This window comes from Oncorhynchus gorbuscha, linkage group LG13 (genome assembly GCF_021184085.1).
Source record: "Oncorhynchus gorbuscha isolate QuinsamMale2020 ecotype Even-year linkage group LG13, OgorEven_v1.0, whole genome shotgun sequence".
Classification (NCBI taxonomy): Eukaryota; Metazoa; Chordata; class Actinopteri; order Salmoniformes; family Salmonidae; genus Oncorhynchus; species Oncorhynchus gorbuscha.
In genome coordinates, this window is record NC_060185.1 from 75,392,033 (window position 1) to 75,419,374 (window position 27,342).

Sequence of the window (27,342 nt, forward strand, 5' to 3'; positions counted from 1 at the left end):
TAATCACAGCCGTATATATCCCCCCCCAAGCAGACACATCGATGGCTCTGAACGAACTTTATTTAACTCTTTGCAAACTGGAACACATTTATCCGGAGGCTGCATTCATTGTAGCTGGGGATTTTAACAAAGCCAATCTGAAAACAAGACTCCCTAAATTTTATCAGCATATCGATTGCGCAACCAGGGGTGGTAAAACCTTGGATCATTGTTACTCTAACTTCCGCGACGCATATAAGGCCCTGCCCCGCCCCCTTTCGGAAAAGCTGACCACGACTCCATTTTGCTGATCCCTGCCTACAGGCAGAAATTAAAACAAGAGGCTCCCACGCTGAGGTCTGTCCAACGCTGGTCAGACCAAGCTGACTCTACACTCCAAGACTGCTTCCATCACGTGGACTGGGACATGTTTCGTATTGCGTCAGATGGGAATATTGACGAATACGCTGATTCGGTGTGCGAGTTCATTAGAACGTGCGTCGAAGATGTCGTTCCCATAGCAACGATAAAACATTCCCTAACCAGAAACCGTGGATTGATGGCAGCATTCGCGTGAAACTGAAAGCGCGAACCACTGCTTTTAATCAGGGCAAGGTGTCTGGCAACATGACTGAATACAAACAGTGCAGCTATTCCCTCCGTAAGGCTATTAAACAAGCTAAGCGTCAGTACAGAGACAAAGTGGAATCTCAATTCAATGGCTCAGACACAAGAGGCATGTGGCAGGGTCTACAGTCAATCACGGACTACAAGATGAAATCCAGCCCAGTCACGGACCAGGATGTCTTGCTCCCAGGCAGACTAAATAACTTTTTGCCCGCTTTGAGGACAATACAGTGCCACTGACATGGCCTGCAACGGAAACATGCGGTCTCTCCTTCACTGCAGCCGAGGTGAGTAAGACATTTAAACGTGTTAACCCTCGCAAGGCTGCAGGCCCAGACGGCATCCCCAGCCGCGCCCTCAGAGCATGCGCAGACCAGCTGGCCGGTGTGTTTACGGACATATTCAATCAATCCCTATACCAGTCTGCTGTTCCCACATGCTTCAAGAGGGCCACCATTGTTCCTGTTCCCAAGAAAGCTAAGGTAACTGAGCTAAACGACTACCGCCCCGTAGCACTCACTTCCGTCATCATGAAGTGCTTTGAGAGACTAGTCAAGGACCATATCACCTCCACCCTACCTGACACCCTAGACCCACTCCAATTTGCTTACCGCCCAAATAGGTCCACAGACGATGCAATCTCAACCACACTGCACACTGCCCTAACCCACCTGGACAAGAGGAATACCTATGTGAGAATGCTGTTCATCGACTACAGCTCGGCATTCAACACCATAGTACCCTCCAAGCTCGTCATCAAGCTCGAGACCCTGGGTCTCGACCCCGCCCTGTGCAACTGGGTACTGGACTTCCTGACGGGCCGCCCCCAGGTGGTGAGGGTAGGCAACAACATCTCCTCCCCGCTGATCCTCAACACGGGGGCCCCACAAGGGTGCGTTCTGAGCCCTCTCCTGTACTCCCTGTTCACCCACGACTGCGTGGCCACGCACGCCTCCAACTCAATCATCAAGTTTGCGGACGACACAACAGTGGTAGGCTTGATTACCAACAACGACGAGACGGCCTACAGGGAGGAGGTGAGGGCCCTCGGAGTGTGGTGTCAGGAAAATAACCTCACACTCAACGTCAACAAAACTAAGGAGATGATTGTGGACTTCAGGAAACAGCAGAGGGAACACCCCCTATCCACATCGATGGAACAGTAGTGGAGAGCGTAGCTAGTTTTAAGTTCCTCGGCATACACATCACAGACAAACTGAATTGGTCCACTCACACTGACAGCGTCGTGAAGAAGGCGCAGCAGCGCCTATTCAACCTCAGGAGGCTGAAGAAATTCGGCTTGTCACCAAAAGCACTCACAAACTTCTACAGATGCACAATCGAGAGCATCCTGGCGGGCTGTATCACCGCCTGGTACGGCAACTGCTCCGCCCTCAACCGTAAGGCTCTCCAGAGGGTAGTGAGGACTGCACAACGCATCACCGGGGGCAAACTACCTGCCCTCCAGGACACCTACACCACCCGTTGTTACAGGAAGGCCATAAAGATCATCAAGGACATCAACCACCCGAACCACTGCCTGTTCACCCCGCTATCATCCAGAAGGCGAGGTCAGTACAGGTGCATCAAAGCTGGGACCGAGAGACTGAAAAACAGCTTCTATCTCAAGGCCATCAGACTGTTAAACAGCCACCACTAACACTGAGTGGCTGCTGCCAACACACTGTCATTGACACTGACCCAACTCCAGCCATTTTAATAATGGGAATTGATGGGAAATTATGTAAATATATCACTAGCCACTTTAAACAATGCTACCTTATATAATGTTACTTACCCTACATTATTCATCTCATATGCATATGTATATACTGTACTCTACATCATCGACTGCATCCTTATGTAACACATGTATCACTAGCCACTTTAACTATGCCACTTTGTTTACTTTGTCTACACACTCATCTCATATGTATATACTGTACTCGATACCATCTACTGTATGCTGCTCTGTACCATCACTCATTCATATATCCTTATGTACATGTTCCTTATCCCCTTACACTGTGTATAAGACAGTAGTTTTGGAATTGTTAGTTAGATTACTTGTTGGTTATCACTGCATTGTCGGAACTAGAAGCACAAGCATTTCGCTACACTCGCATTAACATCTGCTAACCATGTGTATGTGACAAATAAAATTTGATTTGATTTGATTTGATTTGATTTGACATATTATCTTCGATATGGGGGAGATTTTATTTGAACATTGAGCTTCAATCAATGCTTATATATCATGGTGGCTATCGCCCCACAATAATTAAACATTTCTGCAGAATACAAAGCTCTAAATCACTCAGACACACCTCTCTCTGTCTCCCTCTCTCTCTTTCCTTTTCCCTGTCACTCACTCAACTCAACACACAGCTTCAAGCAATCTTGGCAGCAATTGTTTGCTTTATTTCTCCAAATTGCACAGTGAGGGTGAAATCGAGCAAAGGAGGGAGGAGGAGGAGACAGAACGAGAAACAGAACTGTAAACAATGTTGTATTTGAAGATGTTGGCATTCTACAGGTATTCTCACCATGGACAATTTGTAAGGACAATTGTACAAACGTGGTTGTGCCTAGTTTGGCAAAACAATGTAATTTTGTAAAGAAATCAAATACATATATATTTCAAAAGCACCAATGATATGATTTGTCCAATTCCTCATGACATTTACTTGTTAATGAGACTTCGCAGACATACTTAATGTACAGTAGCCCTTCATTTTTGAATAAATGACCACATATACCAGTGAAGCTTTCCAAAGCATAAAGGAAATTAAAAGCTATTTGCCTTTCAAAATGATTAACCTAAAATCTCCTGTTTCTGCATAATTTTTCAGTGCATTTCAGATAATGACATTTCCATTCTGTCAACACATTATTCGGCACATCAGGGGGCCGCAATATCAAAAGAAGTCTAATTAGCTCATTTGTCATATTATTGTTTTTGCCTTTCGTCCGACTTTCTACATGCATGTTTGATGGAATAATTGCCCATTTTAGGTACATAATGAACATGAAATCATTTCTGACTTCGCTAGTACAATAAGCAGCATTGACACTTGGGTGTATATGCAGCCCACCCTTTTGATATGCATTTACAATTGATATAGAGTGCTTCTGTGAGGTTGTTTCTAAATGTGGGAGAGTGGTTCGTAGCCTGGTTCGAAAGCATGCTGGAGAGTATTGATGGAAGGAGATAGTCAAATGTTGTATAAACAAGACAAGAATCGCTGCAGTAAAATGTTTTTACCTGTTGTAAAAATGTTTTTACCTGTCGTAAAATGTGCATCATTATCGCTTTTCTATCACACGCGCAACACCCCAAATCATCTGACTGTGTGCTTTATGATTTCATTCTGTGATTTATTGATTGAAGTGTCCTCACACCTCGGTGTAAACCAGTAGCATTCTGAAGAGCTAGGGGTACAGTTTTATTTTTCCCAACCTCAATCTAGTAATGTGTTTTACCACATCGGGCAAAAATGGGAATACAGCTGTGACAGTTTGATTGCCCTGTGGTTAAAGTGGTTTAAGCATGGGCACATTCTGATGCAGCAGTCCTCTGAAATACCCACTTGAAGATTTCTGGTTGAACAGTAAAGCTTGGGTAGCGCTGTACCTAACATATTATGGACTTTTAGCATTGGTAATAAATATTTGAGAGATTTTCAAACACTCAAACTTTTCTGGTCCAAATCCATTCAATTCAATGTAACACTAATGTATAAATCCCCTTAGGGGCAATTCAGTTCAAACTTTAACTACATTCCAAAATAATAGGCTGGCATATAAAAAGCCTAAAAACCTGTCAAGCACTTCTCTTCCCTGTTCCTAAATTAAGTTTTACTATTGCAGAAAGAACATTGCTGAATTCTTTCACCTTCTGATACAATGCAAGACAATTCGTTTTTACAGAAGATTTGAAGACTAAGAAAATAGGGGATATCATGCTCTACTGACTCTGTCAAAGCCAGTAACCCTCTTCCTGGAAGTGAAGTGTGTGTCAGGCCTTGGCATAGACTGAGGTGGAGGCGCATGCCTCTGGGTCCTTAGCTGCCCTTTAGCGTTGGGAATGTGATGGATTGCTGATTCAACCTTCTACTCCAGTAGCATGTCTAGGCCAGAGTAGCGGAGGTGGTTCAGTGGATTAAACTCACTGGCACATAATGACTAACCTGAGACCTAAAGAAGCATTATCCTAAAGAAGCATATTAGCTCCCCAAGGCCCAAGCTAATTCCGAAGCTTTAGCTCACTGGGATAACACAGTCTGGAGACAAGCGTATACCCCAGGTTTGATACCGACAGGTAGTTGGTCACTCCATAGTACATGAATGTGATTGCAGAGAACTGCAGAGGACTAGACATAAAGAAAAATGAGATAATTTGGAATCAAAATGTCCCTTATAAACATCAATTTTCAACAAATGGGCCATTCCCTGTCCCCAAAGCAATGCAATAAATCTGCAACATCCTCCTACAGCATCTGTCTTCATTTTGCCATAATAAGAAAGGCTGGCTATGCCATCAAGTGATATGCCTATCATTATGTAGAGTCTCAGAACAAGCCATATGAAGAGCAATACCAGACAAGAACATCTATAATGAACATGATAGACAAGATCATCTACACTGAACCTTATAGACATGAACATCTATACTGAACTAGATAGACAACAACATCTACAGCTCCATTCCAACACACAGCATATTTATCCTAGAGTCCGGGAGTTGAAATGAGACCATGTCCCTCGATGTTGACGTTACCTAGGTTAACCTTTAAGACGATTGTAATGGTAAAAAGTGTTGCGTGTTCGGGAAGCTCACCTGAATACTCTTTACAACTGAATTACATGTAACACTCTGCATCACTACCAATCTTCCTCCTGTTAACAGCGAATCACAACCCACTAAAAGTATAGTGTCTGGTCTGGTGTTTCTTCCATTACCCACTGCATCAATTCCCTCATAAATGTTCCTGTAATTTTGCTGAAACATACTAAATGCTCAGTGTCATAAACTGTACATCAGAGAAATGTGACTCTAAAAGGGATTGATTTATGGCAAACCATAATTCTGAGTTCATCTAAAGTAATATGGCATTGTGAATACTGACTTTGATTTCCTTCAAGCCCCCTGCTTTTCAGAGCAGCGGAGAGGTCTTTCGTTTAAATTAAGCAGTGTTGGAAACCGAAATGCAATGCCTTTAACACCAAAATTATGCCACACAATTTTTCTTAATATAAGACCAAAAGCAATAACTATAATTTTTTATTTGAGGAAGGTTTTGTTTCAAATGCATGGTTGACTATCACCATCATACAGAAATCCTTGTGCTGTATGATTTGAAGACAAGAGGGTACTTAAGCATCTCTCTCTCTTCTCTGAGGTGTCTGTGTGCTGTTCTTAGTTACAAACCAAACTGATCCTGCCTCATATAACTGGATATACAGCAGATGAGCCTCATAATCTGTCTGGATGGGACGGAATGTGTAATCTGGACTCCCCAGACTGTTAGTGCACTTAAGCATTGAACTGTTAGCCACTATAAGCCCTGCAGCGCACAACAAACTTTTTTAAATGGGACCTTGAGATATATGTACAGTGGTTCCTCCTTTAAAAGTTGCGTCATACTGCAGCACACCTTGCGGGCTGCTGCATAATTCTATGGCACGTTATTTATTTATTTTGTGGTCCTTCTGTAGCTCAGTTGGTAGAGCATGGCGCTTGTAATGCCAGGGTAGTGGGTTCGATTCCCGGGACCACCCATACGTAGAATGTATGCACACATGACTGTAAGTCGCTTTGGATAAAAGCGTCTGCTAAATGGCATATATTATTATTATTATATTATTTAATTGTCAGCCAATTTTACCATTCAGGCAAGTTAGTGCTAGTTTGACCACCAGAGGGCATCTTTGAGAAGCATTTGATAGTTTTCAATATTGGCATTACTAGAGAATTTAAAACATTTTTTGTAAGAACATAGTATATGGGATTGATTTTAAGAAATTTTAATTTGATTCATATTATGGTGTTTCTATTCCAAGAAAAACTACAAACTAAACACACAGGGTTTCCTTTAGGATGGAACTGAAAATATGGAGCTGTAAAACATGAAGGTCGGGAGTAGACTACAGTACTATGAGCAGTAAGAGGATTGGAGTATTTGAAATTAATATCTAAGGGGCATAACATTTGCACACCCTAATTGTAGTGTAACCAATACCCAAACGGAGATTCTGTGAAAATAAAAATCGCATTAATTTATCAAGGCCAGTCCCCATGCTTGTTTCATAGCAGTGCGAAACGATGCTGAAATAGTTATTGCTTCAAATCCTATTGCTTCTAATTTCAATATGCTTTTTAAATAAATAAGGATGCAATGGAAAATATGGCACTGTACAAAATGATGGTTGGGAGTAGACTACAGTATCTCATTGATTTATCAAGATCAGTCCCCATGCTTGTCTCAGAGCAGCACGAAACGGTGCTAAAATAGTTGTAGGCTATTGCTTCTAACTTCAATATGCTCTTTAAATAAATAAGACCTACACCACTTTTAACTGCACATTACTCAACAGCAGTGAGACTCATGTCGCCTACGGTAGCCCTACAGTATATCGGGAAAAAAATGACGTGACTCTCAGCCAATAACATTTAACATTTTAACATTTATTACATATAGAGGATTTGAGGATTCTAAATTAAAACCAAAAACCGCCTGATTGGTCACCCGGCACGGGTATCGAACCTGTAGCAACGCTTGTTGCACTGGAATCCAATGTCTTAGACAGCTGCGCCACTCAGGAGATCATATTCACGAAGTATCAAAATACAGTGAGGTGAACCGACAACCTGATGAACCCACCAGGTATGTTGACTCTGCCTGTCGGAGGTGGAGTTCCAGAGCTCACAGGTGTGCCTGGCATGGATTGTGACTCCATCTCGTTCCTCGCCATTCTCTGCCTGACTCTCCACCAATGTCGCCTGGCTCTGAACCAATGCATCAGCTGTCGCCCGTATCTCTGTCCTCAGATCATGTTAATTTTACTGCTGGTCTGCCTTCAATGACCCGATCTCAGTCTTCAAAGTTTGAATCTGATCCATGTGCACCTTCATCAGATGAGCAGAATGGTACCACCATGAGCTCCCATCGATTACAATGGCCTATGATAGAAACGATAGATCAATTAAGAATTAAAAGTGACTCCAACACACAAATGCTGCGTACACATTTTAAGAATCTAGCAAAAATAATTGCTTTCTTGGCAACCATGTGTTTTTTTCTGTGCGGAGTGTTGTCCAGCCATTTGTCCACTGATCTCCTTGGATTGTTGTTGGCATGGTTGTATGCTGTTCTAAAATGTAACCTTTATTTAATTATCCATTGTTTTACACAGTATGTCTACACATTGATAGGCTATATAACATGTTTTTAAAGAAAATGCACTGAAACCAAAATACCTTTAGTGTTGGTGATCCTCTCAGCTCTGCCTCATTTACAAGTCCTCTCGTGGTTATGGTTCTAACCCTGGAACAGGAAACATCATAGAAAGAAGCTGGCATGATGAAAATGATGTCCATTTCGTCCATTACTCTTTGGTCGCAATGTAATTTTTCTTAGATAAACTGCTTGTTTTTGAATGGTAACTGTGGAGTTTGGGGCGGGGTGAGGAGTATTGGAAAGGTGTGACTTTCACGCCTACAGTAGCCGGGCTATAAAGAGTCCTGCTAATCTGCCTACAAGTGTTTGAAAAACTGTTTTCAAAATTCCACCAGCTGTCCATCACTACTGTCAATAAAAACACAGCATTTTTTTTACATTCTTTATTGTAACCACAATGTCACAAATAATTTGCATCTACCTTTCCAATTACTTTTAGAGTTTACGATTTACAAATGTGTGCTTTTCATGTCAACCTTTATTTAACAAGGCAGGTCAGTTAAAACTTCTTAGGACTGCAATCCCGTTAACCACTTGCTCCTACCTGGCACGCAGGCGTCCCATCTAGAGCTCTGGAAATGCAAATGCGCTACGCTAAATGCTAATAGTATTAGTTAAAACTCAAACGTTCATTAAAATACACATGCAGGGTATTGAATTAAAGCTACACTCGTTGTGAATCCAGGCAACAAGTCAGATTTTTAAAATGCTTTTCGGCGAAAGCATGAGAAGCTATTATCTGATAGCATGTAACACCACAAAAGACCCGCAGGGGACGTAAACAAAATAATTAGCATACTCGGCGCTACACAAACCGCACAATAAAATATAAAACATTCATTACCTTTGACCATCTTCTTTGTTGGCACTCCTAGATGTCCCATAATCACTATTGGGTCTTTTTTCGATTAAATCGGTCCATATATAGCCTAGATATCGTTCTATGTAGACTGTATGATAAACGAAAAAAAGAGCGTTTCATAACGTAACGTCATTTTTTAAAATTCAAAAAGTCGACGATAAACTTTCACAAAACACTTCGAAATACTTTTGTAATGCAACTTTAGGTATTAGTACACGTTAATAAGCGATAAAATTCATCAGGAGGCGATGTAACTTCTATAGGTGTCGTCTGGAAAAAAACATGGCCGAGAGAGCTCGACCAAAACATCCGGTCGGAGAACGGAGGGAAGGAGTTCCCTTGAACCGGTTAGACCAAGAATCAATTGCGAATCAAATGACAAGACTTTAGACAACGTGTGGTAGCTGTAGGCGCTGAAACCTCGGTCTCATGTAATTCGGTTCACTTTGAACAATTCCTGGAAGTAAGCGCAAGGATATTTATTTCCATTTTCAGTGATCAGGTTTTCCTGCGCTATTCGATGAAACTCACGCTCTGTTAAAGTCACAGCAGTGATTTAACCAGTTTTAGAAACGTCAGAGTGTTTGCTATCCACACATACTAATCATATGTATATACTATATTCCTGGCATGAGTAGCAGGGCGCTGAAATGTTGCGCGATTTTTAACAGAATGTTTCGAAAGAGTAGAGGGTCGACTTAACAGGTTAACGGGGTCGATATGACAACAGCCAGTGAAAGTGCAGGGTGCCAAATTCAAAACAACAGAAATCTCATAATTAAAATTAATCAAACATACATTTTATATCATTTTAAATGTAATATTGTTGTTAATCCCACCACAGTGTCTGATTTCAAATAGGCTTTACAGCAAAAGCACCACAAATGATTAAGTTAGATCACCACCAAGCCACAGAAAAACACAGCCTTTTTTCCAGCCAAAGAGAGGAGTCACAAAAAAGCACAAATAGAGATAAAATTCATCAATAACCTTTGATGATCTTCATCAGATGACACTCATAGGACTTCATGTTACACAATGCATGTATGTTTTGTTTGACAAAGTTTATATTTATATAAAAAAATCTGAGTTTACATTGGCACGTTACGTTCACTAGTTCCAAAAACAGCCAGTGATTTTGCATAGCCACATCGATTCAACAGAAATACTCATCATAAATGTAGATGATAATACAAGTTATACACATGGAGTTATAGATATACCTCTGCTTAATGCAACCGCTGTGTCAGATTTTAAAAAAACTTTACGGAAAAAGCAAACCATCCAATAATCTGAGACGGCGCTCAGAAAATAAATAAAATTGTCCGCCATGTTGGAGTCAACAGAAATCAGAAATCACATTATAAATATTCCCTTACCTTTGATGATATTCATCAGAATTCACTCCCAGGAATCCTAGTTCCACAATAAATGCTTGATTTGTTCGATAATGTCCATTATTTATGTACTTTTGTTAGGGCGTTAGGTATACATATCCAAACGCCCGTGCAGGTCCAGCATAACTTCGGAAAAAAAGTTATATTACAGGTCAAAGAAACATTTCAAACTAAGTATAAAATCAATCTTTAGGGTGTTGTTATCATGAATCTTCAATAAAGTTCCAACAGGAGAATTCCTTTGTGTCTAGAAAAGCCATGGAACGCAGGTCGATATCATGTGAAATGCGCGTGACCAGGAAATGGCTCTCTGCCAGTAACCTGACTCATTCATCTCTTATTCAGCCCCACAACACAGTACAAGCCTCATTCAAGTTTCTAAAGATGGTGACATCTAGTGGAAGCCCTAGTAAGTGCAACTTCATCTATATCCCAATGTGAATTCAATAGGGCCTGGGTTGAAAATCGACCAACCTCAGATTTCTCACTCATTTCTTCTCAGGTTTTTGCCTGCCATATTAGTTCTGTTATACTCACAGACATATTTCAAACAGTTTTAGAAACTTCCGAGTGTTTTCTATCCAATACTAATAATAATATGCATATATTAGCAACTGGGACTGAGGAGCAGGCCGTTTACTCTGGGCACATTTCACCCAAGCTACTCATTACTGCCCCTGCAGCCATAAGAAGTTTTAAGAACAAATTATTATTTACAATGACGGCCTACCGGGGAACAGTCTTGCTCAGGGGCAGAACGACAGATTTGTAACTTATCAGCTCGGCGATTCAATCCAGCAACCTTTCGGTTACTGACCCAACATTCTAACCACAAGGTTACCTGCCGCCCCTTATTAGTGCAATGCCCCTTAAAGTGTTGCTCTGTGCTACCTAGTGTGGCACACTGGTAGCACCTCCCCCTTCCCCCTTCCTCCTCCTCCCTTCTCCATGGGATAGGTCCATCTTCTGTGCACAGCTCTGCGGCCCATCCCATGCCCCCTGCCCTCGTGCCTTGAACCTCGCGCGCCCACCAATATTTGAGTGGATACAGCTGGAGAACTGCAAGGCAATCCCATTGTGCACCACTAGGGAGCCATGACCAATTTGACCAATATATATTGTCCTGTTAATTACAGGGTTAAGAATATATCTGTGAGAATATCCCAGGGGCTTTTACATGATTCTAAATGAATAATAATAAGCGCTTTGTTTAAAAAAATATATATATTTTTGAGATGATTTACTTTTCAAATAACGCAAAATGAGTGAGAAAAAGGCTGTTCTTGAAAATGGGTGAGACATTGTTACTAATTTGTAAATAAAGCCATTTTGTTAATTTGAATGATTTACTTCTGTTTTAAGAGGGAGAGATACCAAAAACCTACAGTTATCTCTAGCACAGGTATTGAACCAGCATCTGTAGCAACACAGCTTGCACTGCGATACAGTGTCTTAGACCACCGCACGCACCACTAAGGCACTATACAATGTGACTGGTCAGGAGTAGGCTACAGTAGTACAAAGACACAGTAGCGCCTTGGGGCCCAAAAGCACAATCAGTGCTTTAACTCCCCCTTGCGCTGGTCTGGAGAAATTAAGTGACGCAGGGTACTGTACTGAATGACAAATTACCTCTAAGTTCCGCAGCAAATTGCAAAACTTTTAGTGGAGCTTTTAGTGGAGCAACCGCTGTACAAATAGGTAAGATGCATCAGAACCGTCTTGAGGACCGACCCAGGGGTTCAATTTGCACCCGGAGCCCTTGAAAACAGGTCAGTATATAATGAGGAGCCTTTCTTTGGTGGCTGCCGGTGACAATGCGGGTGTACAGGAGGGGACACACCCAGGGCCTCATGGGGAGGTCGCTGCATCAGTGCCAAGCTTAGTCATTAAAAAAGGTAAAGCTTCTGAGTTCTTACGGTACATAAACAGGCAAATCCCACTGTGTTGTCTCACTGGGATTGAAAGGCACAGACACCTCATTAAGGGAGAAGGTTTCCAGGGAAAAGAAGCCATGATGGCTTCATGTGCATGTTTTTCTGAAGTACAGCAGGCCACCAGGGAATCCTCCACAGGGAAGAGTTTTGATGCCAGGCACACTGTGAAGGCCAACGGGATACTGCAGGTTGTGGTTGACAACAAAAAATGTTTTCCACATATTCTCTGATAATAAATTAAGAGAAAAGGACAACAGCAGAATACTCATCAGAACCATTTTGGACAATCAGAGCCCTAAAGGGTGCCAACCTCGTTTCCAAAGTCGCCCGGTTCCGAGAGATACACGGCGAACCAAGGAATTGCACGTAAATACATTTATGATTTCTTACTCCAAGTGGCGGCAGTTCGTGCAAAGTATAGTACTATTTACAACCTACCTAAGCCAAACCGTAAACCAGACAACTGTGTGCCGCCCTATGGGAATCCCAAACACAGCTGGTTGTGATACAGCTTGGAATCAAACCAGGGTCTGTAGTGATGCTTTTAGCACTGAGACCACTGCACCACTCAGGGGCTCATATTTATTTTGTATTTTTGTATGTTTAACCTTTATTTAACTAAACAAGTCACTTACAAACAAATTCTTATTTACAATGACGGCTTACCCCAGACAACGCTGAGCCAATTGTGCACCACCCTATTTATTTATTTATTTTTAATTTCACCTTTATTTAACCAGGTGAGCTAGTTGAGAACAAGTTCTCATTTACAACTGCGACCTGGCCAAGACAAAGCAAAGCAGTGCGACACAAAAAACAACACAGAGATAAACATGGAATAAACAAGCGTACAGTCAATAACACAATAGAAAAAAACAACGTCTATATACAGTGGGTACAAATGGCGTGAGGAGGTAAGGCAATAAATAAGCCAGAGTAGCGAATTAATTAAAATTTAGCAAATTAACTCTGGAGTGATAGATGAGCAGATGGTGCAAGTAGAAATACAGGTGTGCAAAAGAGCAGAAAAGTAAATAAAAACAATATGGGGATGAGGTGGGTAGATTGGGCGGGCTATTTACAAATGGGCTATGTACAGCTGCAGCGATCGGTTAGCTGCTCAGATAGCTGATGTTTAAAGTTAGTGAGGGAAATGGAAGGAAAGGCGGCCAAAGGAGGTGTTGTTATCGTGACTAGTGAGCTGAGATAAGGCAGAGCTTTACCTAGAATAGACTTATAGATGACCTGGAGCCAGTGGGTCTGGCGACAGAAATGTAGCGAGGGCCAGCCGACTAGAGCACACGGGTCACAGTGGTGGGTGGTAAAGGTGCTTTGGTGACAAGACGGATGGCACTGTGATAGTCTGCATCCAGTTTGCTGAGTAGGGTGTTGGAAGCTATTTTGTAAATGACATCGCCAAAGTCGAGGATCGGTAGGATACTCAGTTTTACGAGGATATGTTTGGCAGCATGAGTGAAGGATGCTTTGTTGCAAAATAGGAATCCGTTTCTAGATTTCATTTTGGATTGGAGATGTTTAATAAGAGTCTGGAAGGAGAGTTTACAGTCTAGCTAGACACCTAGGTATTTGTAGTTGTCAACATATTCTAAGTCAGAACTGTCCAGAGTAGTGATGCTAGTCGGGCGGGCAGGCCCGCGGGCAATGAATGGTTGAAAAGCATGCATTTGGTTTTACTAGCGTTTAAGAGCAGTTGGAGGCCACGGAAAGGGTGTTGTTTTTGCATTGAAGCTTGTTTGGAGGTTAGTTAACACAGGTTCCAAAGAAGAGCCAGATGTTTACAGAATGGTTTCGTCTGCATAGAGGTGGATCAGGGAATCACCCGCAGCAAGAGCGGCATCGTTGAAATATACAGAGAAAAGAGTCGGCCCGAGAATTGAACCCTGTGGTACCCCCATAGAGACTGCCAGAGGTCCGGACAACAGGCCCTCCGATTTGACACACAGAACTCTGTCTGAGAAGTAGTTAGTGAACCAGGAGAGGCAGTCTTTTGAGAAACCAAGGCGGTTGAGTCTGCCGATAAGAATACGGTGATTGACAGAATCGAAAGCCTTGGCCATTGTCGATGAAGACAGCTGCACAGTACTGTCTTTTATCGATGGCGGTTATGATGTACCTTGAGCGTGGCTGAGGTGCACCAGTGACCAGCTTGAAAACTGGATTGCACAGCGGAGAAGGTACGGTGGGATTTGAAATGGTCAGTGATCTGTTAATTAACTAGGCTTTCGAAGACTTTAGAAAGGCAGGGCAGGATGGATATAGGTCTATAACAGTTTGAGTCTAGAGTGTCACCCCCTGTGAAAAGGGGGATGACCGCGGCAGCTTTCCAATCTTTTAGGGATCTCGGACGATACGAAAGAGAGGTTCAACTGGTAGTAGAGTTTGCAACAATGGCGGCAGATCATTTTAGAACGAGAGGGTCCAGATTGTCTAGCCCAGCTGATTTGTACAGGTCCAGGTTTTGCAGCTCTTTCAGAACATCTGCTATCTGGATTTGGGTGAAGGAGAAGCTGGGGAGGCATGGACAAGTAGCTGACTCCCAAACACAGTAAGATGTGATACAGCTTGGATTCAAACAAGGGACTCTTGCATTGCAATGCAGTGACTTAGACCACTGCATCACTCGGGAGCCAAGGTGAGAGTAGTTTCTAAATGTACCAACCTTAAGTGTCTTTGACCTGTTTTTAATGTATTTAGTGTGTATGTTTATCCTGTTTTACCATTTAGTTAGCGAGTTAATAAATAATTAAACCAATTTGTGTAGTACTGAATCATAAGTAAGGCTCAGTTTTTTGCAGATGCAAGGAGATTACAACTGTTCAGAATGATGATATGATACGAGGTTATGATTAATAAATTGACTGTTTATAGATGTGCTAGGTAAAGACTTTTAGAGATTAATTCAGAAGATTTACAGAACCGCTCTCACGGTGCCCCAGATCCTAATGAGTTAATTGTTACATGATTAATTTAATCGGGTGACAATTAAACATATTTAGGTAATTAGATAAATAACTGTCATCAGATTTAATGTTAAAAGTTAAGTCACGGCACTTGGTTGCAGAATGGAACATATGGATATTCAAACAAAGACTAAGTAATCAAGATGACTTACTATGATAAAACATTTTTGACTATGTATGATAAACGACTTGCATTATGTTAACTATGCAATATGTGTTGAGAGATATAGAAAAACATGTACATTTTTTAGACACTTCATATCCATGGAGAATTCCGTCCATATCACCACAAACCTAGCAACAGGTAACATTGACAGTTGACTGGCGTTTTTTTTCAGGTTAACATTTTGCCAGAAACTATTTCTGTTTTGCAACAACATATACTATAACTTTGGATGAAACACTAAAACCTTAATTGCTTCCTCTACATACATATACAGCAGTCAACGTGAAATGTAATTTCTTGAATGTAAATACATGCAGAGAGGACCACGCGTACTAACTCACTGTTCATTTCCCTGGAGGTAAAATCCTATAAAAGGAAATACTCAATAACACTGTGGCACATTCAGGATGAAAACATGCACTATAAAGGTGAGATGCTGAAGATGTTGCACATTCCAAACAACTTATTTTGGTTTTAATGAAGGAGTGCATCTTCGTCTCACAAAAAACATTGGACTTTCTCTACAGTGGCACGTTTCTGCAATGCGTGTTTGATTTGACTCCAGTCGCTAGTCACATATCAAAACGTACATAACCAAATACTCCTTAGGCTATTGTAATTAAGCATATCTTACCTTAATTTTAAGGTAAGTCCTAGGGTAATCTTAAACCTGTCTTTGTCGGCACAATGAAATCACATAGATCTTTTCTATTTTTTACTTTAGTTTATTTGGTAAATATTTTCTTAACTCTTCTTGAACTGCACTGTTGGTTAAGAGCTTGTAAGTAAGCATTTCACGGTAAGGTCTACACATTCGGGGCATGTGACAAATAAAGTTTGATTTGATATGCTATATCACTACTCAACATCCAAATAGCCACACATTAATGCAATAATACTGGTTCTATGATTGAACTCTTGCTCCGGATGAGTGACGTCATTGGCTGTCACATAAAAATAACAACACAAACTAAAAATGTCATCCCACTGATAAATGGATGTGACTGAAGCAGAGAGAGCACTCGATTGGTATGCCAGGGCCTCATTGTTAATTGTCTACGGTTGTGTCAATTGTCTGCTGCTGAGATTTCCCTGCTTCCATCCACCAAACTTCCCCCATGGATTGGACAAGCTTTTGTGCGCCACTTAATTTTCAATCAGATCCAATCCCTACTCGGTTGCAGAGCAGCACGAGGGAGTAGACGGGGGTCATACGTTATCCAAAGGCCTAATGAGAAACCTTCAGTCAAAGCACGGCTGTCATTTTTTATCCTGTTCTTCCTAGTAGATAAGAGCGAGAGAGGGTGCGCTGTGCAGATAGAGGCTGTCCATTTCCACATGTACTCATTAAGCTGAGGCCAACTCAAAAGAGCCTAGCGGGTGGGGGGGGGGGTTCTTCTCTAGGGTGTCATTTGAAAACAATCAATGCTGCTAGGCATGCCTAAAATCAAACCCCAGGTGCTAATTGTCCGTCTATCAACCTAATCTGGCATTTGCAACTTAACTAAAGTATTTTCGAGAGGCCTGTACAGGCCTGGATGTCTGTTTCTTGTCTTACTATAACATAAGTGTGACATCAGTGTGACATTATACAGGGTGGCTCCACTGGGTCTATGGTCCATGTCTGTCAGTCACTGATAGCTTGATTTAATTGGAAGGAAGTAAAGTTGGTTCATTTCATTTCCAGTGGTGTAAAAGATAGTAGGGGTCATGTTAGATTTGTTTGGTCCATACAGTGATCAGGTATTAAGATTTTATTTTATAAAAATGGCAGAACCAGAATTTGTCTATATTTACATTGACAAGACCAAAGACTAAAAATATTAGTGTGATACTAAAATGATTGAAAATCACGATTACACTTATGAAAATATTTATGCCTAATGAAAGTATTTATGCCCAATAACACAAGGTAAATTGAAAACAGCGTCTGCATGGGCTGGGAAAAATGAATGAATGAATTACATGTTTTATAATATACCATTTAGACACATTTCATTTGACCACTAATAAACCCCAATCATTTGATATTATCTATTTCCCACCATTTACACTGTGACAATAGTATCCGGTTTATTGAACAAATCCTCTGCAGCCATTTGCCACCAAGACCGAGGCGGGCAATAATGTGGAAGACAAATGTTGGAAACATTAGCTTTGCCCTGACAGGGAACAGAGTAATGGAACAGCAGGAAGTGGTGAGAAGTACAGTAACAACTGCTGTAATACTCCTGCAATACTTCTGCAATACTGCTGTAAAGTATTTTTAGAGAGAAAAACAACGTTTTCAAGGGACTATGAATATTTTTTAAAGGGGAGTGCTTTAACTGGACCAACAGGTCTAGGAGCGGTGCCTCTGCTGCTCTCATTCAATAAGAAATGGATTACAAATCAGTCACCGTAAAAAACTGTCTGGCCATGGACAAAGAGCAGCTAAAAGAGAAGAATGAAAAAAGAAACAATTTCCTGTCCGAGAGCCTTTTTCCTTTGGCTCGTGTTGATCTTGTATTGATTTAGCCTACGTTGGTCAAATATCACAATCCCACTTGTGGATGGTTGTTGATGGAGGCTGGATTTGCAGATGGCTGAGATGGAGGGTTGACCAGACAGGACACATGAGAGAAGCTGATTAGAGCATCAGACAACAAGGGACAGATATCATTGATCCAAATGTCTTTGTCTGATTGGGATGAAAGGCCTGTCTGATTGGAGCCCTTTGTGTATACATGCAGAAAGGGCCCTACTGAACTGCCTCATCTAAGGGAAGTGATAAGAAATTATGGAAGGTTTCTATGATGCGGTAGTTTGTTCTGCAAAATATACAAATATGTCCCATCTTTGATTATATAATTCTTTCAATTCAAAAAATGTTAAAGTGTAAACATGAATTTGACATTGACTGTATTAATATTTTCCTGTATTTGTTTTTTATTTAACTAGTCAAGTCAGTTAAGAAAAAATTATTATTTTCAATGATGGCCTATGAAGAGTGGGTTAACTGCCTGTTCAGGGGTAGAACGACAGATTTGTACCTTGGGGATTTGAACCACTAAGCTACCCTGCTGGCCCTGTATAGCTTATCATGTAGAGTAACCGGTGTAAATTGGCTAGCTAGTTAGTGGTGCACGCTAGAAGCATTTCAATTGGTGACATCACTAGCTCGAAGACCTTGAAGTAGTTGTTTCCCTTGCTATGCATTGGCTGAGGCTTTTGTGAAGCGATAGATAAAGATGCTTTGTGGGAGGCAGTTGTCGATGTGTTCAGAAGGTCCCTGGTTCGAGCCCAGGTTGAGGCAAAAAGAGGGAAGGATGCAACACTGTTACATTGATGTTGGTGACCCGGATCACTCAGTTGGGCTCTGCCCAGCTGCTGCGTTTGCTGTGGAGAAGAAGGATGTCAAACTGACTCTATACACACACACACTGGACTGTACCCTCACACTGACACCCAAACATATGCCCACACACACATAACATGCATACTGACGCCACACACACTTTCACACTTACCACATACGCTGCTGCTACTGTCTATTATCTATCCTGTTGCCTCGTAACTTTACCCCTATCTACAATGCCTTCTGAAAGTATTCAGGCCCCTTGACTTTTTCCACATATTGCTAAGTTACAGACTTATTCTAAAAGGTATTAAATTATTCATAAATCTACACACAAAACTGTTATTTTTACTTTTTTTCTGATTTATAAAAAATAAAAACAGAAATACCTTATTTACATAAGTATTTAGACCTTTTGCTAAGAGGCTCGAAATTTGGCTACCGGGGTGCAAAATAGAAAAAAGATAAATAACAATATGGGGATGAGGTAGTTGAGTGTGCTATTTAGAGATTGGCTGTGTACAGGTACAGTGATCAGTAAGTTGCTCTGACAGCTGATGCTTAAAGATAGAGAGGGAGATATGTCTCTAGCTTCAGTGATTTTTGCAATTCATTCCAGTCATTGGCAGCAGAGAACTGGAAGAAAAGGTGGCCAAAGGGAGTGTTGGCTTTGGGGATGACCAGTGAAATATACCTGCTGGAGCGCGTGCTACGGGTGGGTGTTGCTATGGTGACCAGTGAGCTGAGATAAGGTGGGGCTTTACCTAGCAAAGACTTATAGATGATCTGGAGCCAATGGGTTTGGCAACGAATATGTAGCGAGGGCCAACCAACCAGAGCATAAAGGTCGCAGTACAGTACATCACTGAGGCTAACCTGCCTGCCATCCAGGACCTCTACACCAGGCGGTGTCAGAGGAAGGCCCTAAAAATGATCAAATACCCCAGCTACCCCAGTCATAGACTGTTCTCTCTATTACCGCATGGCAAGCGGTACCGGAGTGCCAAGTCTAGGACAAAAAGGCTTCTCAACAGTTTTTACCCCCAATTCATACGACTCCTGAACAGGTCAAATGGCTACCCAGACTATTTGCATTGTGTAACCCCCCCCAACCCCTCTTTTACACTGCTGCTACTCTCTTGTTTATCATATATGCTTAGTCACTTTAACTCTACATTCATGTATATACTACCTCAACTAGCCCAACCAACCAGTGCCCCCGCACATTGGCTAATTGGGCTATCTGTAGTGTGCCGCCACCCACCACCCGCCAACCCCTGTTTTAAGCTACTGTTACTCTCTGTTCATCATATATGCATAGTCACTTTAACCATATCTACATGTACATACTACATCAATCAGTCCGACTAACTGGTGCCTGCATGTAGCCTCGATACTGTTATAGCCTCGCTACTGTATATAGCCTCACTACTGTTATTTTTCACAGTCTTTTTACTGTTGTTTTTATTTCTTTACATACCTATTGTTCACCTAGTACCTTTTGTTGCATTGTTGGTTAGAGCCTGTAAGTAAGCATTTCACTGTAAGTTCTATACCTGTTGTATTCGGCGCCCGTGACAAATAAACTTTGATTTGATTTGATTCAGTGGTGGGTAGTAAATGGGGCTTTGGTGACAAAACTGATGACACTGTGATAGACCTCATCCAGTTTGCTGAGTAGAGTGTTGGATCTCTGGAGAGACCTGAAAATAGCTGTTTATCCCCATCCAACCTGACAGAGCTTGAGAGGATCTGTAGAGAAGAATGGTAGAAACTCCCCGAATACAAGCTTATAGCCTCATACCCAAGAAGACCTGAGGCTGTGATCACTGCCAAAGCTGCTTCAACAAAGTACAGCGTAAATAGTCTGAATTGTGGTATTTAAGTTTTTTGTAGTAGTTTTTTTGCAAACTTTATTATTATGGGGTACTGTGTTTAGCTTGATGAGGGGGAAAAAAATATATATAAACTTTATAATAAGGCTGTAACGTAACAAAATGTGGAAAAAGTTAAGGGTCTGAATACTTTCCGAATGCACTGTGGCCCAATTAATTTAATGGACCACAGGTAGACTCCAATCAAGTTGTAGAAACATCTCAAGAACGATCAATGGAAACAAGATGCACCTAAGCTCAAGTCTCAGAGCAAAGGGTCTGAATACTTATGTAAATAAGTTGGGGGGGTTTTCAATTTGTTGTTGTTGTTGCTGTTTTTGTTTTTATTTATTGAATACATTTTAGAATACGGCTGCAACATAACAAAATGTGTAAAAAGTCAAGGGGTGTGAAAACTTTCCGAAGGCACTGTATATGTACATATTGGATCTACCTCAATTATCTCATACCCCTGCACATCAACTCAGTACTAGTACTCTCTGTATATAGCCATGTTATTTTCGTCCCCACCGTCAGACTTGCCCCCCACATCGTCTGGTTGACTATGAGGTAAGCTACGAGTAAAGGCAGACCACACACAACACACCACTCCAACGAGGGACCACAAAGCAGAGGGCACTGTGAGTGGAATGAATTACTCTCACAACAAGACCAGCAGCAGCTACCCTTCTTTACAAGACGAGAGAGAAACCCATTCTTCTTCCAGAACAGTTGTAACGTGCCTGAAACTGATTGGAGAGGAAACTGAGAAGTTGACACAGGAGATACTGGAGCTATCGGAAGAGCTAAATTCATCAGCTTCAATGGGTCTCCAACAGTTCAAGTCACTACCCAGTGAGGATGGAGCCTCACCTTCATCAATGGCCAACTCACCGGCCCCCCCAGAGTAGGCACACCTCGACTAGAGGTGACTACAGTCATCATCAAAGTCAGCGTGAGCGTGCACAGCTGGTGACAACCAGAGATGATAAACTGCAGTCACAAAGGCAGAGTGATAAGATAAAGCAGCTCATTGAAAACCTTGGGATCAGAGGGCTCTCCTTCTCAGACCAGTCATCCTCACCGTCATCATCAACTCAGTCAACCCCTCGACGTCATGAGCCATCACACCAGTGAGACCGGTTGACTTTTCAGTGCAGAACTCGTAGCCCTACAGCGGCACCTAGAGGGCTGACTTCACAGGATCACCAACCTCAGCCCTCACCTAACCGCTGTGGTCAGCCTACATCTGACTGTCGCCGATGTGACTACTCACCTGACCGTTGTCATCACCCCTCACCTGACCATCGCCACTGCGACTACTCGCTTGACCGTCGCCGCCGGGCCTACTCACCTGATCATCGTCCGCACTCACCTGTCCGCTACTGCACACCTTCTACACCCAGCCGGGAGCGCGTCTACTGTGGACCAACATCCCCAACTTCAAAACCCACAAGAGTTTTCAAGGCTGAAGGTGGCCCTCAACAATGTGCTGCCTGGAGATGCAACAGAGTACTTCAAGTTTCAGATATTGGTGGACCACCTGAAGTTGGAAGAGGCTAATTGTCGACTCCTACAACAACAGCAGGTACCATACAGTGCCTCCATGGAGTCCCTGACAGAACTGTATGGCCAGCCCCATCAACTTGCCCTCCAACACAGTGCATGGTTAATGGATGGCACCAACATCAGCTTCAAGAGATGTGTGAACCCCATCAAGACACCCATTCCAAGCCTCCTTCACCTGGCTCGAGTGGTTCGAGTACGAGGTGAGAGTTCAAGTAGACGGCACGCAGTTCAATAGCGACCAAAGCACAGACTACCCTAGCTCACGCGAGATCAGTGTAAAGACAAATCCCTCCCCAAGACCACCACCATCCTCCATAGAAGTGAGCAGAGAAAGGACAAAGTCGAAGTCTCTGCACAGAACCAGTCTCCGGTGGAAAGGTCACGGGAGAAGTCAAAGAAGCATTGTCTGTTCTACAACACCACGCAGAATTACATGAATCGATGCACCAACTTTCAGCTCCTTTCCAATGAATAGAAAGAATCCTGGATCAAAACATATGAAAGATGTTAGAAGTGTGCACGTGAACAAGAAGTAGCTCAGTGTACTCTCAACGCAAAGTGCAAGAAGTGCGAGAAGAAGCATATTGAGATTCGCCTCGAGGTTATATCAATGCTAGCACAAATGCTATGAAGACCGCCAGCACAAAGGCGTCAACAGAGAGGATTTGCCTGGTGAGCTCCACTGCCGAGACCCTCTATGTTGATCAACCTTCTGACAGCAGCAAGGTGCTGCTGAAGATGAGTTGAGTCACCTAGCGGAGCGGCAACAAGTCACTTGACATGTACGGCCTGTTGGATGATGGGTTGGAGCGCACAATACTTCTACACGAAGTAGCAGAGCAGCTAGGACTCCAAGGATATCCTGAGGACTTTGTACGGTGCGTCAATATCCGAGTCGTCCATGGAGATTCTGTGTCATTTTCTGTGGAATTTGTTACTGAACTAAAAAGGTCCTTTGACATCCACAGAGCCTTCACAGTTGAAGAGTTGGGCCTTGCACTGCATACCTACTCGGTCGAAGCAGTTCCGAAAATATATTGGCACCTAGAAGGCCACCCCTTCAACTGCTGGATCAGACGCAGCCATTACTGCTCATCGAATCAGACTATCCCCATCTAATCACCCGACAGAGCCAGTGTGTTTGGGTCCCCCTGGTGGACTCTAGAATAAGAAAAGAGGGTGGGATGACCCAGATCTACCTGAATATCTCCTCCAAGTTTGGCTTATTTGGGAGAATGAACTTCCACATCTGTCTCAGGTTACACTACCAAGATGTTATGTCAGCCCCGACATGGATCTCCCAACCAGCACAAGAAGTGTTCATATCTTCAGTGACCCTTCAGAACGTACGTATGTTGCCGTTGTGTACCTAAATACTGAAAACACCAATAGACAGATCCAAGTGGCATTCCTTGCAGCAAGATCAAGAGTGGTCCCGAAATGACAACAGTCGATGCCAAGACTAGAGCTCTGCGCTGCACTCACTGGTGCCCAGCTGGCCGAGGTTATCAGAAAAGAACTCACCCTGGAAATCCATGAGGTCACGTTCTGGTCGGATTCTACAACAGTCGTAACCTGGCTCCAGTCGGACTCCTGCAGGTACAAAGTATTTGTAGGCACAAGAGCCGCAGACATACAGGAGCTCATGGACCCCAGGCCTGGTGTAACGTGAGAAACGGAGAGGAAACCGGCTGACGATATCACACGCAGCAAGATGCTGTCAGCTTTCAGAACATAACCATTGGAGTCAAGGTCCACCATTCCTGTGGCAGGCCCAGTCATCCTGGCAGAGAAGACCAGACCAAGTACCTCTCGATGAAGCAGAGGAGCTGTGGCAGCCTACCTTCTGTGGACTCCTGTCAGTGGACACCAAGTCGTCTCTCCCGGATGTTGCCCAGTTCAACATTTTCCAGGAGCTGGTGGAAGCCACAGTGCAGTTGCTACATGGGGCGGCCAGTAGTGCCAACAGTTCTCCAGACGACGATTTCAAGCAAGCAGAACTCAATGTATTCAGACATGCTCAGTCTGAGAGCTTCCCAGAAGACCTCTCCCTACTAGAGGCAGGCAAGCCAATCCCTCCGATCAGCCGTCTGGTGATGCTGGCCCCAGAGTATGACAACAACACCAGACGGACTTGTGTTGGAGGTTGCCTTCACAGGTGTGACCAGCTATGCCCTGACGTTCTTCACCCAGTGGTTCTGGATCCATGTCATCCGCTCACCAGGTTGCTGATCAGGGAATATGATGAGCAGCTGAGGCACCTGGGCCCAGAGAAGGTGTTTGCTGAGATACATTGAAGGTTCTGGATTCTGAGAGGGAGAGCAGCCATTCATTGTTTTCAGCTTGGCTGCACTGAACGCAGGAAGTGGCGAGGCCAGCCAGATGTGCCTAGGATGGCTGACTTGCCTCCAGCCCGACTGCGGCTCCACAAGCCCACATTGGATTGCTTTGGACCGTATGTCATCAAGATTGGCTGAAGAAATTGAAAGAGATGGGGCATCATCTTTAAGTGCATGACCACCCAGGCTGTACATGTGGATCTACAGACGAATATGGATTCCAGTTTGTTTCTAATGGCGTTGAGACACTTTATCGCTCGAAGAGGAAAGCCCTTTGAGACCCTGTCCGATCGAGGAACAAATTTCAAGGGGGGAAAACGAGAGCTACAGGAGGCCTTCATGGCTCTCCACCCACAGCTCCAGGAACAGTTAGCCAGTCAGAAGATTCACTTTGCCTTCAACCCACCAAGTGCACAACACTTTGGAGGATGCTGGGAGAGACTGGAACTGTCACGTCAGTTATCCCTGGAGCAGATGGGAAAGTGAGGACAGCAGAGATCCAAGTCAAGGACAGAACCTATGTCAGGCCTGTTGCTCGACTCATCAAGCTGCCTGCCTTTCCTCAAGAAGCTATTGACACTTAGCTGGCTTGTCTGTTGAAGAAAATATGTACAACACATTTGGGGGCGGCTGTAAAAACGGCCAGCTCATCTCCTTTCCAAGACCCCAACTTTCTTTGGTTTTCCTATAGGAATAGGCAGCCTTAGGGTTATAGCCTACCAGGCAAGGCCCCAGGCAGTCTGTAGCTTCTATTCTGATGATCAACCTGTTTTTCTCTCCTGCTTATTTTACCTCCTCAGAATAAATTGATTTTCTGATGTTATTGTGCATGCAGCTAAATAATAACAATTAGTATTAGAGAGAGTGGTGTTGTATGTGTGTGTGTGGATCTTCATTAAATCCTTGAACTGGAACTACTGCTTCCTTGTGTTCTGAACCACCCTGTGGTGGTTAATAATGACCTAAAATCCAGCACCTGTTTTTTCGATCCCTTTTTATTGGTCCTTCGAATTCATAAACAACCCATATTTTTCAGGTTATGACACCGACACAAGAGTGTCAAAACCCACAAAATCTACCACACGAGGCAAAACATTAAATTACACCATAGCCTACAACAATATTTTTTATGTTACACATATTTATCTTTCTTGACCATATTGAATTATCATTGTAATTGTGCACACAATGATGTAATTGCGCGCACATGGATGTCAGACATGCACCTACCCTAATGCTCTGTTGCTGATGACTGGAATTAATGCAGGGACAGATTTCAAGAGCACAACAAGGCACCCTCTTTTTGACTGATGACCGATGTAAGAGCATGTACGTGATAGGCCTATCTGACTCATATGACACTCTTATGTAGTTGTTATAACCAGCCATAAAATAACACAATTTATGCCACAACAGGTGTAAATATATGGGTCATGACAGTGTTATGACAAGTTATGTCAGCTGTTTTGACATATTATGATTATATTATGTTATGACACCAGGTGACAAGTTAGAATTTATTTCTATCTTATCTTTCTCTCTGCATTGTTGGAAAAGGACCCGTAACTAAGCATTTCACTGTTAGTCTACACCTTTTGTCTACGAAGCATGTGAGAAATACCATTTGGAAAAAAGGGGGAGAGTGTAGGGACGGAAGCAATACTGTTACAGAAGATTATTATAGTGTGACAATTGGCTTGCAGCAGTTCACTTGCACAGAAACCATGTAATTGTGTATCCTGCAAAATGAAAGGCAATCTAATGTTTCTCTCATGAATATTAGTATATGACATAGCTTTGACCTTTCTCATGCCCCTGGTGTGTCCCAGTGATCTCTCTTTCTTTCCAAAGCGCGACCTTGTTTACTTCCCTTCACTCATTCTGAAAGGAAATGCCTGGTAAAAGAAATATGGTGGAAAACAGTGGAGGCTGCTGAGGGGAGGCCAGCTCATAATAATGGCTGGAATGGAGCAAATGGAATGGCATCATACACATGGAAACCATGTGTTTGATGTATTTGATACCATTCCACTCAATCTTCTCCAGCCATTACCATGAGCCCTTCCTCCCACATAAAGGCGCCACCAACCTCCTGTGGTGAAAATGTTTTCAGAGTTGTGGGAAGTAGTGAACAAGTGCACACTTCAGGAAAAAGGTGAAAAAGCGCTCTAAAAGCGATAAGCCAACTCCTTACCATGTACGGAAAGTACATGGTGTCTTTGCACAATCAATGTTCCAGAGCATCTTAAAGTCTCTAGGGAAATCTGAGCATTGGTGTGTACAGTATTACCACCTACACATTATATAAACAAGCAATGCTTTGCATCAACTGAGAAACTAATAGAGATACAAGAAGTAGCTACATTATGTTGTATCAGGTTCATAAGGTGAGAGATGGCTCCGTTACTGTACAAAAATCCTTTCTTCTAACAACAAACAAACATTCTGTGCAAGACAGGAATTTCTGAGAACTGCAATGAGGCAGGATCTCTGGGGGCTTCTCCAAAGCTCTAATCTAGAGCATAAAGAAGATAAAACTCATATCCTGCAACTACAAGTGTAGCATCTGATTTTGATCACTCTTTTGTTGCTGAGAATGTTTACATGAATTCACTGAAAACCCACACTAACATACGGTTTTATTAACCCTAATGCACTTTTTATGTAGCCTACTTTCGGCCAGCTAACAAACCTTAAAATCTTGTTGTTGTAGGATTATTTTGCTGTGACAATATAGGTCAAATTAAGATCCTACATCTGTACTTTGCTTCTGCATAAAGTTCCATGACAGTCATATTATGAAGCTATGAGTTG

General features: G+C 42.6%; 1 protein-coding gene across 4 annotated transcripts in view; it reads right to left on the reverse strand.

Moving 5' to 3' along the window:
- The window catches only part of LOC123993523 (follistatin-related protein 5-like), a 234,127-nt gene that overhangs the window by 124,576 nt on the left and 82,209 nt on the right, over positions 1-27,342 (reverse strand). The gene's annotated exons all lie outside the window — the stretch shown is intronic.